Source organism: Heloderma suspectum, chromosome 13 (genome assembly GCF_057233095.1).
Source record: "Heloderma suspectum isolate Gila_16-S chromosome 13, 16-S_ref, whole genome shotgun sequence".
NCBI classification, from domain to species: Eukaryota; Metazoa; Chordata; class Lepidosauria; order Squamata; family Helodermatidae; genus Heloderma; species Heloderma suspectum.
The window spans coordinates 7,449,659-7,464,650 of record NC_139470.1 but is presented as its reverse complement, the minus strand read 5'-3'; the positions used below and the strand labels follow the sequence as shown (position 1 = coordinate 7,464,650).

General features: G+C 46.9%; 1 protein-coding gene across 14 annotated transcripts in view; it reads left to right on the top strand.

Annotated features, from left to right (window-relative positions):
- The first annotated feature begins 2,369 nt into the window (after window positions 1–2,369).
- The window catches only part of NCOR2 (nuclear receptor corepressor 2), a 414,582-nt gene continuing 401,959 nt past the window's right edge, over window positions 2,370–14,992 (top strand). For 12 of the 14 annotated variants that reach the window (XM_084819296.1, XM_084819290.1, XM_084819292.1 and 9 more), the window contains exon 1: window positions 2,440–2,693. The gene's annotated coding sequence lies outside the window, so the exon portion shown is untranslated. Of the gene's footprint in view, window positions 2,694–14,992 lie in introns of all 14 variants that reach the window. The other 2 variants (XM_084819282.1, XM_084819284.1) reach the window with 2 other exon arrangements.

The following is a 14,992-nucleotide window of genomic DNA, read 5'->3' as shown; positions in this document are numbered from 1 at the left end:
GGGTTTATACGTACTTTTATTCCCCTACATTAGTGATGCATTGCAGGTGTGCAGGGATAAGCACTGTAGAAAAAGTCACCTCGATTTCACCGGTGGCCTGTTTGCATCAAGTCTCCGTTGTACCTGTGCTTTGTGGAGGCACCCATTCATGCATCAATCATATGCAGGTAGGGATGTCAGAGGAATCCATTCGGGAGGTGGAGCTCGACAAGTTTTTTCCAGCTCAGTCCCCTGGACACCAGCTCAATCATCCGTGAGTTGGCCTGACTCCGCGTGTGACAAGTTGGGCCAACTCATGGATTTGGGGGCGGCAGTGCGCAAATCACGATTTGTGCAAAATTGCAACCATAAACAGTGCAATTTGTCCAGAATTGTGGCTGTAAATGATCTAATTCGTATAACTTAGATAATTCAAAGCTGTGATTTTGTGCAAATTGCGCTAGTTATGGCTGCAATTTTGCTCAAATCGGCTCATGATTTTGCGCAAAAAATTCAGTAAAGTTCCCGGGGTTTGGGCGCTATTACACAGCTCGGCTCGCAAATGCAAGCCAAGTCAGGTACGTCATGGGGATCTGTCGGGCCCCAAAAGGACCACATTTCCCCGCAACTATATGCAGGGGGAGAAGAAACATGAATTAACGGAAATCTGTGGCAAATGGCACGCATGCAACTCTCTGTAACAGAGGTGAGGAACCTCCACTCTGCAAGCCAAGTGCAGACCCCCAAGCCTCTCAGTCCAAACTTCTGGCCCCTCCCCAGGCCACGCTTCCTCACTGGCACCGCTTTGGGTTATTGATATGATACATTCCATCCTGCTCTGTTCCTCATCTAAAACATTGATGGAGGGAACCTTGCGCAGCTTGGGGAAAGAGAATGTCTGGATGCAAGTGTCCCCCCCCAAAAAAAACCCTGCTGTGTACTGAACTAAGGTAGAAATCACATTCATAGCTCCACCCACTGTTGTCTTTGGCCCCACCCACTGTGGGAATGCACATCCTGACAGATTTTGACTGAGGTAATTTATTAATTTCAAACTGCCCAATAACCCAAGTTCTCTAGGCAGTCTACAATACGTTAAAAAATTAAAATACAAACCTTAAAACACTTAATAGAATCATATAATAGTAGGGTTGGAAGGGGCCTACAAGACCATCAAGTCCAACCCCCTGCTCAATGCAGGAATCGAAGTCAGAGCATCCCTACAGAATCATAGAATAACAACAGCATATGATAAAACCAAAGTAAAACCAGCAGCAATAAAAGTGCAGTGATCTATATGCATTAAAAACAGTTCTTAAAAATCCTGGGAGAATAAAAAGGCAGACCTTGACAGGAAAAAGGTTCCTTATCTCTGCCCAAAATATTTGGGTTAAAAAAAGGAACAATGGCCAGGTAACTGGAAACATTTCTAATTGTGGAGTGTCCCCCCCCTCCACATCCTGGGTCTGTGGGATGGGGTTGGTCAGGGGGCTGAACTTGAAGGGGACCTGGCAGAATATCATGGCTGCAGCTCCATGTGGGTCAACAGAGAACGTGGCAGATCACAAGTAGTGCCTTGCAGAATCTGGAGTTTTCCATTTTTTTGGACCCCAGCACTAGTTACCGGAAAGAATCCAGATTCACTGGGTAAATACCAGTTGCTTGGAAACCATAAGTAAACTATTGTGCCTTTTGCTTAAAGAGCATGCATTTAGCCCAGCAAAAGGAAGAGGGCCGACCAAGGGCAAGATGGGTGGACGATATTCTGGAGGTGACGGACTCGACCTTGGAAGCTCTGGCGTGGGCTGGTCCATGAAGTCATGAAGAGTCGGAAGCGACTGAACGAATAAACAACAACAACAACAATTGTCCTGCGCAACAGCCTGCATTAGCGGGGGCACTGCCTGCACATATATCCTGTCGCATTCGTAAAACTGCAGCCGAGCTCTCTAGCAAGTAGGGGACTTTTTCCTGAGCAGCAGCAGCAGTGGCGGCGGCGGCAGCAGCGGCAGCACATAATCAGACTTTTTAAATGGCTGCTCAGTTTGCGTCAAGGGAAATTATCTGCCTTTTCCAGCTGTGCTGAGTTATGTAAACAGCGGCTTCCCCGTAAGCCAGTGGCCCAGTAACTCTCGTATGGTGAAAAAGCAGAGCCTCAGGATTAACCTGTAACCAAATAAAACTTTTCCACAATCCAACACACTTTGCGGTATGAGAGAGAGACACACACATGAACTTATCTATATCCATATTTCCCTGTAGGTTAATTGTGTTTTCCTGGAGCAGAAAATCTGGGTGTTTCTTTCCAAGGAGCAATTGCAATGTAATGCTTTTGCCTTGTCACATTGAATCTCGCTTTGCAGCTGGTAGTGGTTTTTTTAAACACGCACAAGCACACCCATATATATGGGGGGGGGCTTGAGAATGAAAAGCGTCTTTCTTCTCCTACAGCAGGTCAGTAGCAGCTGAGGCCTAAGGCACAGTGTGAAAGCTTGAGAAAATGTGTGTGTGTTGATAGGGCTGGCACTGCAGCGCTCTTTCTCTCTCTGAGGCAAATATGCAAAGAAAGAACTGGGAACAAAGTTCAGGCTCCAGAGCAGCAGCCAGCCCTGAGGTGTAGCACAGAGCAGGAGGTTTGGCTGCGTGCCTTTGGCGGCAAGGCTGCATGATTGCGGTTTGCACGTCAGGAAGAGCTGGAGTTTGTGCAGAGTCAGGTAAGCACCAGCATGCTAGCCAGCTTGAACCAGGAATCCAATTCAAGTCTACAGTTGGCCCCGCAAGCTGAATGCAAGTCTGCAAGTGGGTGTGCTGGCAATCAGGCTGACTGTGGTGGGGCAAACCCCCAAGTACAGTCTGACAGCCAAAGTACAAGTGATGTTAAAGACAAAGCTACGTTTTTCTTTTTCACTCTTGGGCGCCGGGGGGAGGCGGGGTCTGATGTTTATTGGCAACACCCCCCCCCACAAGGGGAGGGGAGGTTTATTACTTCCCTCTCCAGCTGTGACTTTGCCAGTAACCACCCCCCTTTGCACAGCTGTGATGCTTTGGTGCCAATGGGGACATTTTTCTAAGATCTATACCTGCATGAGACGAGGGGCGGGTTGCTACAGGAAACATTGTGGCTGGAGTGGGACAACCCCTCCCGTGGGGGATGGGTTTGTCCCAATAACAATCTTAAGTCCCTCCAACTGTAAAAAGAAAAAGAGACATAGCTGCTAGCTATGTCTTTAATGTAAGGTGTAGTTTGGCTGTAAGTGTTCTTAAAATGCTTTTTTGTTTCAGCTGCAGGTAATGTTTAAAGAATGCTGTTCATTTCAGCCTAAGGCTCACAAAAAACCCTGCATGTTATGTTTATAGCTAGAATGGGGAACCTCAGGCCCAGGGGCCAAATCTAGCCCTCCTGTGGTCCCAGTCTGGGCCTCTGGGGTGTTGGTAAGTCTGGTGTGACTTACAGCAGAATTGCTTTATATAGAGAAGGCGTGGCAACACAGAATTTGGTATTGGAGGCAATACACGCAGGCTAAAGGCAGTTTAAAAGAAGTTTAAATTAACTTACTTTATTAGTGCTCATATTATGCCAGTACTTTTCCAGCTGCACTGGCTGCCAGTCCATTTCCGGGCCCGATTCAAAGTGCTGGTGTTAACATTCAAAACCCTTAACGGCTTGGGGCCAGGTTACCTGAAGGATCGCCTCCTCCCACATGTGCCTGCCCGGACCTTAAGATCATCATCAGCGGCCCTTCTCCGTGAGCCCCTGCCAAAGGAAGTGAGGCGGGTGGCTACTAGGAGGAGGGCTTTTTCTGTTGTGGCACCCCGGCTCTGGAATGAGCTCCCTAGTGAGGTTCGCCTGGCGCCTACATTGTACTCCTTTCGGCGCCAGGTGAAGACCTTTTTATTTTCCCAGGCATTTTAGCTTTCTAAATTTTTATCTTTGCTGTTTTAAATCTGTATTTTAAACTCCTGTACTGCTGCTAGGTTTTATTGTGGTTGTATTGTTATATTGTGGTTTTAATGTTCTATATATTTTAAATTGTTTTATTGTGTGTTGTTTGGTTTTAATTTTTGTGAACCGCCCAGAGAGCTTCGGCTATTGGGCGGTATAGAAATGAAAATAAATAAATAAATAAATAAATAAATAAATAGTGGTTTTATACACATCATCAGAGGCTAGCTAACACTGTTTAACTACAACTACGGCCTAAAACTGGGTGTGTGAGTGTAAGTGAGCAAAGCCATGAGGTATGGTTACTTGCTTCCTTTCCATAGAGACCACATGACGCTTGTTGCAGAGGCAACAGGATGGACAGAAAAAGGAAGAGGAAGGGGAGGGAGCAGGAAATAGGATCTGATTAGACTACAGGACATTCTCTATCACCCCTAGTGTCTAGCAAGCAGGATGCTACCCTAATGTCAGGCGGAGTGTGGCTTCTTTATAGATGTGGCTTGGAGCCCAAATTTGTCTGGCAGCATGGCTCATGATAGGAGTCCAAGTCCAGTTCCTGGATGCTCAATTTCCTTTTTTTTTTTAAAGGAAAGTTTCTAGCCCTTAGGGCTATGAAGACATTCACAAATGTGGGAAAGCCTGCTGAAATCTCAGGTCTTATTTCATCTAATTTGTTCAGATTTTCCTATTTGTGGAGAGGGTCAATGAACTATACAGGGCACTGATGACCCCTACCAACAACAGCAGAGCTGATGGGGCTTCAGTTCCCTATACAGCTCACTGATCTTCCCCATACCTAGGAAAATCTGGGGAAAATATGTGAAATAAGAGAAATTATTCATATTGGCATCATGTATGGATGCAGGTTGCAGAATCCCTTTTTTCCCAACAGGAAAGTTGGGGCTATAGTTTGATGCCCAAGCATGAATCTCATTTGGCTCTGGGAGGGGAGATATGTTTAGGACACATGTAAAAGCTTGCGCTGAGAATCCTGAGGGGAGCGGCTGTGCTTGGAACAATCTCACGAGCCATGAGGCGTTTCCATTTATGATCCCGCTCTCTGGGATGTTGGAGAGAAGCAGACCGATGGAAGGAAGACAGCCAACCCTCTTCTTTTAGCAGAAACAATGCAGGGTTGGATGAACTGGAGGGCCTCCACTCAAACGTGCTGCGTGGGGAATTTTGCTTCATGTTGATTGAATCTGACAGGGAAAGGGCACTGAGGCACTTTTCCTGCCACGCTTAGAGCACAGGGGCATCTTTCCGATGGGAAATTTGTTCAGTTGTGTCACTATTTCCAAAGGGCATTTAGCTGAAGCCAGACTGTCTAAAAGCCTGCGAGGGGAGAATCAAAAACACTCATGACAGTCTGAAGGTTATAAAAAGGGAGAGAGAGTGCTCTTTAGAGCAAGGCACAGCAAAAGGCTATTATAGGGCAGAATGGTGAATTTTCTTTTCTGTGAGAAAAGCCATAAATAAAGCAACACAGGTTCCAGCTTCTCCTTTCTCTTGCTTTTGAGAGATGAATATAGGAATTTTTTTAAACACGCTCACACATAATCCATGTGTCAGAACCAGCTGTTAATCCACAGGGGGCAGGTAGCGGTGAGCAGACTTTGGATTTGTGGGATCTACTATGTTGTTTGCTAGAACTCTGGGACCCGCCAACCCAGACGCTGTTGCGAATGACATACACTAAGAATTAAAGAATTCTGAGCCCAAGAATTTTTTTTGAGTACCGGAACTGAACTGAGGTCACAGTCCTTCTGCACAAAAGCCATTCCTAGTTACCCATCCACCCCCCAAACTTTTTTCATTTCAACAATATAATTTAGGGTTGGAGACAGTCATGTTGCTACTGCTCCTCTTGGTGCCGAAAACTATAGACGCAAAGAAGTTGCTTATCGAGTTGGGACTCAGACCCTACCCCTGCCTTGTACTTAGTCTTCTGGATAGGTTACTTGACCGTTGCCATGCCCCACAAGGCAGCCATTTTGTGATGGTGCCCAGCACAGGTTTTCAAATTGCCCAATGTGTCTGCAGCCCAAAAAAGTTGCCCACCTTTGCTGTTGTAGAACAACTGGAAGTCAGAAATCCTTGCTGACCTACTGCTAATCACTCAGAGATCTACCAATAGGTCCTGATCTACTTTCTGGCCACTCCTACCTTATAGACCAGGCCAAAATCAGAAGTTTTATAGGGCCAAGTAGAATGCCACTGGCCCCTCATATCACCTGGTCCCTGGTGGATTAATAGCTGCAATACCACTCTCTGGCCATCTGCAATGGCCGTAAGTCAAGTACAACCATTATGTAACTTGACAGTTTTGGGTACCTGAAATGGCTTGTTTTCCTCTTCCCTCCCCATACCTTTTTCCCTTTCACATCATCTCTTTTTTCTAATTTTCTAATCTTGTGCAGTGCTTAGAAGAAAATTAGGCACTTTATAAATTAAATAATAACAGAGAAGCATAGCTCCTTGTAGTGGGAAGTTGCCACAGTGGTGTGGAGTTGTGAATTATGTGCATTATGCAACCACCATCCATGTATGTATTCACTCTTGCAACAGCAGTAGCAGGGCCCAAGCGGCTTAGTTAATTTCCCTACGGACTGTGATGCCCTGTTACGGTTGCTCCCTGCAGTTTTGCTCTAAGCAGGCATGTTGTGTGGCAAGGTTGAAATGGCAGGAGTGAGCCCAAGGATCGGTCTTCAAACTCTGTCCTAATAAGCCTCTGTTTTTTTGTTTTTTGAGAAAACAAGTGTTCCAACTTTCCCCAAAGTTACTAAGGATGCAGTCCTATAGACTGCGCCCTCACTGCTCGGAAGCCCCTGAACTTGGAAGGTTCTGAGATTCCTATGCCCTGCCGGACTGAAGTAGGGATGTACGAAAGGTACTTAACTTTCGTGGATTATGTTTATGGTTGGGGGGGAGGCGCTCCGTTCCTCCCCCCCCCGGAATCCTGGCCGGCCGGCTGTGCTCCACAGGATTCTGCGGAGCCGCCGGCCAGCTCCGCCAGCAGCCAGACATCCGGCCACTGGCTAGCAGGGATGCAAATGGCGGCGGCCGTGGCCGTCGCTGTTTGCGTCCCTGCAGTCAGCCGTGATAGGCTACGTAAATGTTTATGTAGCCTATCACGGCTGACTTAAAAAACAACAACAACGTGCATACGCAAATGGCGGCGGCCATGGCCGCCGCCATTTACGTTCCTTATTTTGGCACGTCTTAGTCTATGTAAACATTTATGTAGACTAAGACGGCGAAAATAAGGGGAACGCAAATAGCGCAGATGCTACGCTATTTGCGTTCCCCGTATTTTCGCCGTCTTAGTCTACGTAAATGTTTACGTAGACTAAGACGTGCCAAAATAAGGAACGCAAATGGCGGTGCCCATGGGCACCGCCATTTGCGTATGCGCGTTTTTGGGGTTTTTTTTTAAATCAGCCCTGATAGGCTACGTAAACATTTACGTAGCCTATCACTTCTTCTTTTTTAAACCTAGCCGTGATAGGCTACGTAAATCTTTATGTAGCCTATCACTTTTTTTTTTTTTAAACTGGAAATGGCGGTGGCGGCAGCCGGTCAGAAGACCGGCCGCCGCGCTGCCACCGCTGCCGGAGCCGCCGCCGCCAGGAAGATCCGCCCAAGGTAAGTCTCGTCCTGGGGGGGGCAGGGGGGGCAGGCCGTTCCGCCACCGGTTTCGGGGGGCCGAATGCACTGGTATTCGGCCTCCCCGAGATCCGCGACGGAATTTTCGTACATCCCTAGACTAAAGGCAGCCAGCCAGCTAGGAGGAATGGGAGAGGCAATCTTTGCCTCCCTGCCCTCCGATCTTTGGGTTTTTGCTAGACGGGCTTTTTAGACCATCTAACAAGGGTGCTTTGGATGGGGAGGGAGGGAGGCTGGAGGAAGCTCAGGATAAATCTCCTCCCCTCCCCGCCCTCCAGAACGCCCCCTTTTCCCCTCTCCAAGGCCGATTTTCTGACCTTGGAGAGGCAGCCAGTGTGGTTCTCTCTGTGCCACTGTGAGTGGGTGGAGGGGGGAGGCAGATCTCCGACTCCCCATTCTGAGGTCAGAGTGCTGTCTCTGACCTCAGAGGGTGGAATCTGAGCCATCCTATGGTCCCTGGGACACTTGCCATTGCTCTCTAAGGCTATGTTGACTGAAGCAGTTACAGCCACTGGGGCAGAACAACTCACACTTACTGGCAGAAAACACTCAGTGGGAGCAAGGGAGTGGTTCCAACTGGCAATTGGGAGCCTGATCAAGATCAGTTTATTCTCTGTGCTCTGGACATGACAGGTGTCCTGACCAAGGAAACAACAGAAGGTTCAATCCATTGTTGTCAGTGGTGCAGCTAGATCCAGACCTTGGAGTTGATGTCCAGGGCCCTGCATTTCAAGGGCCCCCCAACTGACCACCCAGAGAAAGCACTAGGTGATGAGGGCAGTAGAAGGAAACTCCATTTTATTCCTATAATCGTGATGGTGCTATGATTTAACTGAATCTAAAATGCGAAACTGCCCATGCTCAGCGGTTTGCTTCGTTTTGTTTTTCAATCAGCATTGCCAAACAATTTTGTTGTTCTAAAATATCAGCTGTGTAGAAGCAGTTGTAAAGCATGGTGGAAAGGGGCAGAAGAAACATGTTAGGGCTTCTTCACACGGAGCTTTTATCCTGCTATTGAGATTGCTCACTCATGGAAGTTTGCGGGTCCTTTTCATGATGTCGTCAATCTCCAGGGCACATCCAGAGGTATTTACTGGTTATTCCATCTTTAAAAGAGCCTTGTGTGGCGCAGAGTGGTAGGCAGCAGTATTGCAACCGAAACTCTCCCCACGACCTGAGTTCGGTCCCAGTGGAAGCTGGGTCCCAGGTAGCTGGCTCAGGTCGACTCAGCCTTCCATCCTTCCGAGGTCGGTAAAATGAGTACCCAGCTTGCTGGGGGAAGGCAATGGCAAACCACGCCGCTACAGTCTGCCATGAAAACGCCAGCGAAAGCGGCGTCCCTCTAGGAGTCAGCAATGACTCGGTGCCTGCACAGGAGGAACCTTTCCTTTTCCTTCCATCTTTAAAAGATCTGGAAATAACGAAGTGTCAAATTAAGTCAGATTGTCACACTATTAAAACAGTTACTAGATGGTGCTGTTTCACTGAATTCTATGGAACCTCGAAAATTAAAAACTTCCCCTCTCAGTAATCACAGGGTCGCCGTGTAAACGTGGAAAGGCTCCACAACGAGAGGGCTGCAGGTTTTTTCTTTAATGTAAGGGCAGCCTTAATTGTGAGTTTCACAATTTAAGTAATACAGATGTCTATCTAAAGGGGCTTCCCATAAGACTATAAGTCCAGGGTCTAAAATTACCTAGCTGTACCAGTGATTCTGGGGCAGGAAGACACTTCTAGAAGTGGAGGGGGAAGCATCATCTCCAGTTTTCATCAAGGAATCTTGATCTGGTTCCTTCCAACTCTGTGCAGAGAACGAGGGACATCCTGTGCTAATTGATTCCTGTGCTTTGCAAAGCGGATTGAGAAAGATTTGAATCTCAAAAAGCAAAATGGCCGTGCTTAAGTAGATCTCCAGGAGTTGAGAGCCCTTTGATGGTTTGCTCCCAGGAGGGGCCATGGGTCAGAAGATGCTTCTAGGCCACCCTGGAGCTCTTGAGATGTATTTGATGTGATGGTTCTTTATAGGACAATCTGAGATGGGTATTGGACAAATTCCAGCCGACACTGGTAAACATTAGCAATATTTATAAATGTTAATAGAATTACAATTTTTATGAACATTAACCACAAAACTGAAAGAACTCTAATATCCCTATAGTCTCTAATACTTGCCACATTCTAATACTTGCCACATAGACTGCAACTCCCATCATCCCAAGCCAGGTTGGGAAAGGCTGTTCTGGGCATTAAAGCCAATAGAAGAGAATCAGCACCCTCTAGGAGCCAGCTGCTTATGCAAGATGGAGTTTGGGGTTGAAAATGGAATTTGAGAGACTTTCCGCTGATGTCCCCCATCAGATACACACTACTAACAAATGCTGCACACAGGCCCAATGGCATTTATTAATTTACGGCATTTTTAGCTCACTCTTTAGCCGAAAAAGGCTTGCAGAGCAGCTTACAAAGTTTAATAATAAGACAGTCCTTGCCCTCAGGTTTATAGTCTAAAAGACACAGCATCGAAGGAAGAGAGACTGGGAGGAAGGAGGAAAAAAGCAAAACTCAGGCGTCAGTAGTTTCAAAATTCTTATAGGTGTTCTTTCTTTCAGGGAAGCATGAAACAAGTTCCCTGCAGCTGTTCCTTCTCTGGCCAACATGTGGGGCCAGGTTGGTCTCCCCCTTGCCATGATGTTCTTTCAGGGAGGCAAGGGGTGTGGACTGCCAGTCGACCTGGCTTCTCTGGCTGATGGATGAGGCCAGAGTCTACAATTCCAGGGAACTGCAATATCTACTTCTAGAATGAGTTAGGGGCTCATTCACATGAAAGCCACGCCAAGAAGCAGTGAATATAATTGTTTATTGTCAAACAGATATATGTAGGAACATAAGAAGAGCCATGCTGGATCAGACCAAAGGTCCACCTCGTTGGACTACCACTCCCATCATTCCCAGCCAGCATTTGTTGCAAGTCATAAGAACATCAGACCAAGGGTCCATCTAGTACAGCATAAAGTAGAACAGCAAAAAATGCTGTAAAGATATTAAACCAGTGGTCTTGACATTGCCCAGGTAGTTTCAAAGGGCTGAAGCTTACAGAATGCGCAGAAATTGGGAGCTCGGCTTCATTTTTTTCACTAAAACTGGACCTAATTCCCCATTCCGCCTATTTTTGTTGCATTTGGCCTGGAAAAGTAGGCTAAGTCAGGAGGATGCTGGACAGGGTTTTGGTTGCTCTGCTCGCATTCCATTCATCAATGTAAGCCTTTCCCATTTCTGGAAAATTAATTTAGCAAAGAGTCTGGATGCTTATTGGCAGGGATAGGGGAGGAAAGCCATGACTGTTAAGTTTGGGACTTTGGATCTCCGCCTAGTCCACAGCTGGGGGGTGCTGAGCTATGAATTAGTCCCCCTCACCCTGCCCCGAAAACGTTTTTCTTCTTTGGCTCACCCATGTGGAATGTTGAGTAATGCATTCGCTATGGAGAGTGTGTGTCCCTCTTGCACTTGCAAAACTCACAGGCTATAAGTGGGGCACTGCTTCATACACTGCATTTTTGGTTTTATACAAAATGTGGTTTTCATGCAGATCTAAAAATAGAGAAGTGTGAATGCAATGAAACGTGTGTCTTCAACCATGTTTGAAAACATGTGTATCTTCATAGGCATGCTCATCAGGGAGCCAGCATTGGCTCCCAGTCACTGCCTTGGCTCCCTGATAGTGCACACTCAGTGGCACACTCGATGGCAAACCTGGGTTTGGTGCTGCTTAATTATGCAGAGCCATAACTGTGGAGTGGTCTAAGGATGGAATCGTGTATTGCAAAGAACAGAAAGCTGCCACTGAAGATGGCAACCTTGTGTCAAGTTACCCCCTCAACCCATAATGACCAGTCCAACTTGAAGGGATTGTACTTTCCCTGAAGTATCAGATTTGCATAATAACATTAGGACACAGAACATGACTGAATCTCCCGATGCAAAGACTTGTTGGGGGCTTTGTTTTTTATTGGAGCTGTAGCATTGGGAATATTTGATACTCTCCTTGGCACTGTTTCGCTGATCTAAAAACCTCTCCTTCTCCAAAGTTTCTATTAGACTGCAAGAGCCAGAAAAAACACAGATATCTTTATCATGCTTGTCCATTTTCCATGGTGGGTCTAAGAGCAACTTCAGGGATGCATATGATGTAGAAGTGGTTAGGAATCAGGGATGTGCAGGTAAGGACATGGTTGAAAATACAGATCAGGCTATTTTCCGTTTGTTCTATACGGTGCCATTGTTTTGTACAATGCTCTGATGAGCTTATAATCTAAACGTTGACAGTGGACAAGACACCAAAGGGGGTAGAGGAATGGGAGGATCAAAGTTAACAAGCGAAGAGATGCAAGTGAATAGAGTTACATTTAAAATGTAATTTGTTTTCACCTTCTCTTTCTAAAAAAATTTGCCTGTTTTGGTAAATTCTTATCAAACACTGAACCAAACAAAATTCCCACCCACCTGCACCGGGCAAATTCAATAAGTACAGCTATTCTCAGCAGAGAGAGGAGTATGTTGTATCTGCCTGCCATCTAGTCATTCCAGGTGAGAATCCCTAATTCAGTACCACATACATGGCTGAATGCATAGGGATTCAAACCCAGACTTTTAAGAGCTAAGCACTCAAAGTCCTCTGCCAGGTTGGACGAATTTGTCAGTTTCTCTTTCTCCTACATTCATTTTTTTAAAAAAATCTTAAGTTATTCTATGCCATTTATTAAGAAATGTGCAGATGTTGGTAAATTCTTATCAAAAAATGAACCAAACGAAATATTCACCGATCCATGCTGTCTAAGCACAATCTTACACATGTTTATTTGTAAGCAAATCCAAGGCTGGGTTCATGCAACACAATAAGCCACGGTTAGGGATGTACGAATCCCTTACCTGGCTCCGCACCAGGGCATCCGCGGTGGGGGGGAGGCGCTCCGTCCCTCCGCCCGGAATCCTCCCCGGCCGGCTCTGTTCCACGGCGGCTCTGTGGAGCCACCAGCCGGGGCCAGCCGCAGCCAGAGTTCCAGCCGCGGCCGGGCTGCTGCGGCCGCAAATGGCGGCTGAAAATGGCGGCCATCGTAGCAGCTGCCATTTACGTCCTTGCAAGCAGCCGTGATAGGCTACGTAAGTATTTACGTGGCCTATCACGGTAAAGGCAGCCACGCAAATGGAGTAGTGGCCGCCATTTGCGTGGCTGCCTTTACCGTGATAGGCTACGTAAATACTTACGTAGCCTATCACGGCTGCAAGGCCGCAAATGGCAGCCACAGCAGCCTGGCCACAGCCGTCCAGGAGACCAGCCGGAGCCAGAGCCGCCGCCGCATCCGCCCCAGGTAAGTTCTGTCCCAGGGGTATTCCGTGGGGTGGTAGGGGGCGAGAGGCCATTCCGCCACGGATTCCGTGGCAGAATTCTCTGACATCCCTAGCCATGGTGAGTTGTGAGCCATGTTTGTTTCAGAGTGGCTTGTTGTGTTGTCCGAACCCAGCCAGAGTGGCTTGTGCCTGGTTAACAAACCATGCTGCCAGCTTCAGACAACAAGACAAGCCGCTCTAAAACAAACATGGTTCACAACCCACCATGGCTTATTGTGTTGTGCGAACCCAGTCCAACTGTGTCCAGTGGGGTTTATTTCCAGGTAACTGTACATAGGATTGTAGGATTGCAGTCAGAGCATTATAAGGTATGAGGCTGAAATAAGCTTTGATACTCCCTCTTTCTGTCTCACTCCTTCTTATAAATGTCTGATTGCTGTTATCATGCAAAAGAAAAAGAGAGGAGTCTGTAATACAAATGGATGTATTGGCCAAAGCCAGTTTCAAATTGGCATAACAAAGCAAACTGCCTTAAGCATCACACATGGAAAATACCTGTGGATTTTGCTTGGGTTGAGGATGAAGATTAAAGTTAAGCCAAAGACTTCTGAGAAAAGGTGGGTTTTCAGCAAGGATCTGAAGGAAGAAACTGGCTCAGTTCAAACAACTGGAGCTTGGGAAATAAGCCACAGTGGCTTATTTTCCCCCACCGTGTGTGCTGGTCACATGCTGGGAGAATTAGCATAATTACCCTTGGTAGCACGGCTTGTTGTGTTGTGCAAACCTGGCGGGTGGCTTGATGGCATGGGCAACAAGCCACCCAGAACCCATGGGCTGTTGTAGGGTTCTGGGTGGCTTCTTACCCATGGCAACAAACTACCCTGGCTGGGTTCACAAGACACAACAAGCTGTTCTGCCAGGGGTAATTATGCTAATTCCCCCAGCATGCAACCAGCATGCATGGGGATGAGGGGAATAAGCCACTGTGGCTTATTTAACCTCAGAGAATGTGTGAACCAAGCCATTCTGTCTCAGTCCTTTTTATATCCGTCTGATTGTTCTTAATATGGAAAAGCGAAAGAATGAATCTGTAATGCAAATTGACCTTTTGGACAAAGCAAGTTCCACATTGGCACGACAAACCAAACTGCCGTAAGCATCATGCATGAGAATGCCTGTGGGTTTTGCTTTGGTTGAAGATGAAGATTAAAGTTAAAACAAAGGCTTCCTGGAAAAGGTGGGTTTTCAGCAAGAATCTGAAGGAAGAATCTGAGTTGAGAATATGATTGGAAGCCAGTTTGGGTGGACTTTTTCAGGCAGTTGTCGTAGCCTGAAAGACCCTGTGACCAAGTAGCGGGAGGGGAGGGAGGAGTTCAATGGGGATTTGCCATCTTGCTCATTGATGGTATGTGCAAAAGGGGGGTCTTGCTGGGAGAGGAAACCTAGGTCAAGCAGCTGTTTGGTTCAGGAAAACACAAGGGCGAAGTGAAAGTGCCTCCTTTTCAGAAAGCACAAGGTGGCCCCGTGTGGACTCCATGATTGCTGATCCAGCACTCTTTTTGGTTCTGGTGGAGAAATTGCAGGCATCTGTGGAATGCCGAGAATGCAGGACTCTGAGTTGGTAACATCTGTCAACTCAGCAGAGTTTGACAGAGGGAAGAGAGTACCTGTGCAGAGCTCTGCCTGCGAGGATAAAGGGAGTCAGTTGTTTAAAAGGCGGAACTGTACATGCACACATTAAATGAAAACAGTTACAAGTTTAATAAGTGATGTGCATGCTTCTGTGTGTGTATTTGTGCATGCCACAGTTCCACAGGCATACAGCAAAAGTGCTGCATGAGGTACTGTGTGCAGCTTCCCAGGGATTTCTGCTTCCATTAGAAACACACTCACGATTCAAAATAATAAATGCAAGTGGGACCTGCAATAAACTGTTGCAGCATGGAGAGCTCCCGTTGAGTATCCCTGCCAGCCAGCCCAGCCTGATTCCTAACTCCATTCTGTCCTCCACACCCCCCACCCCAATAGTCAGCATTTCATGGCCACAGAGCATGTTCA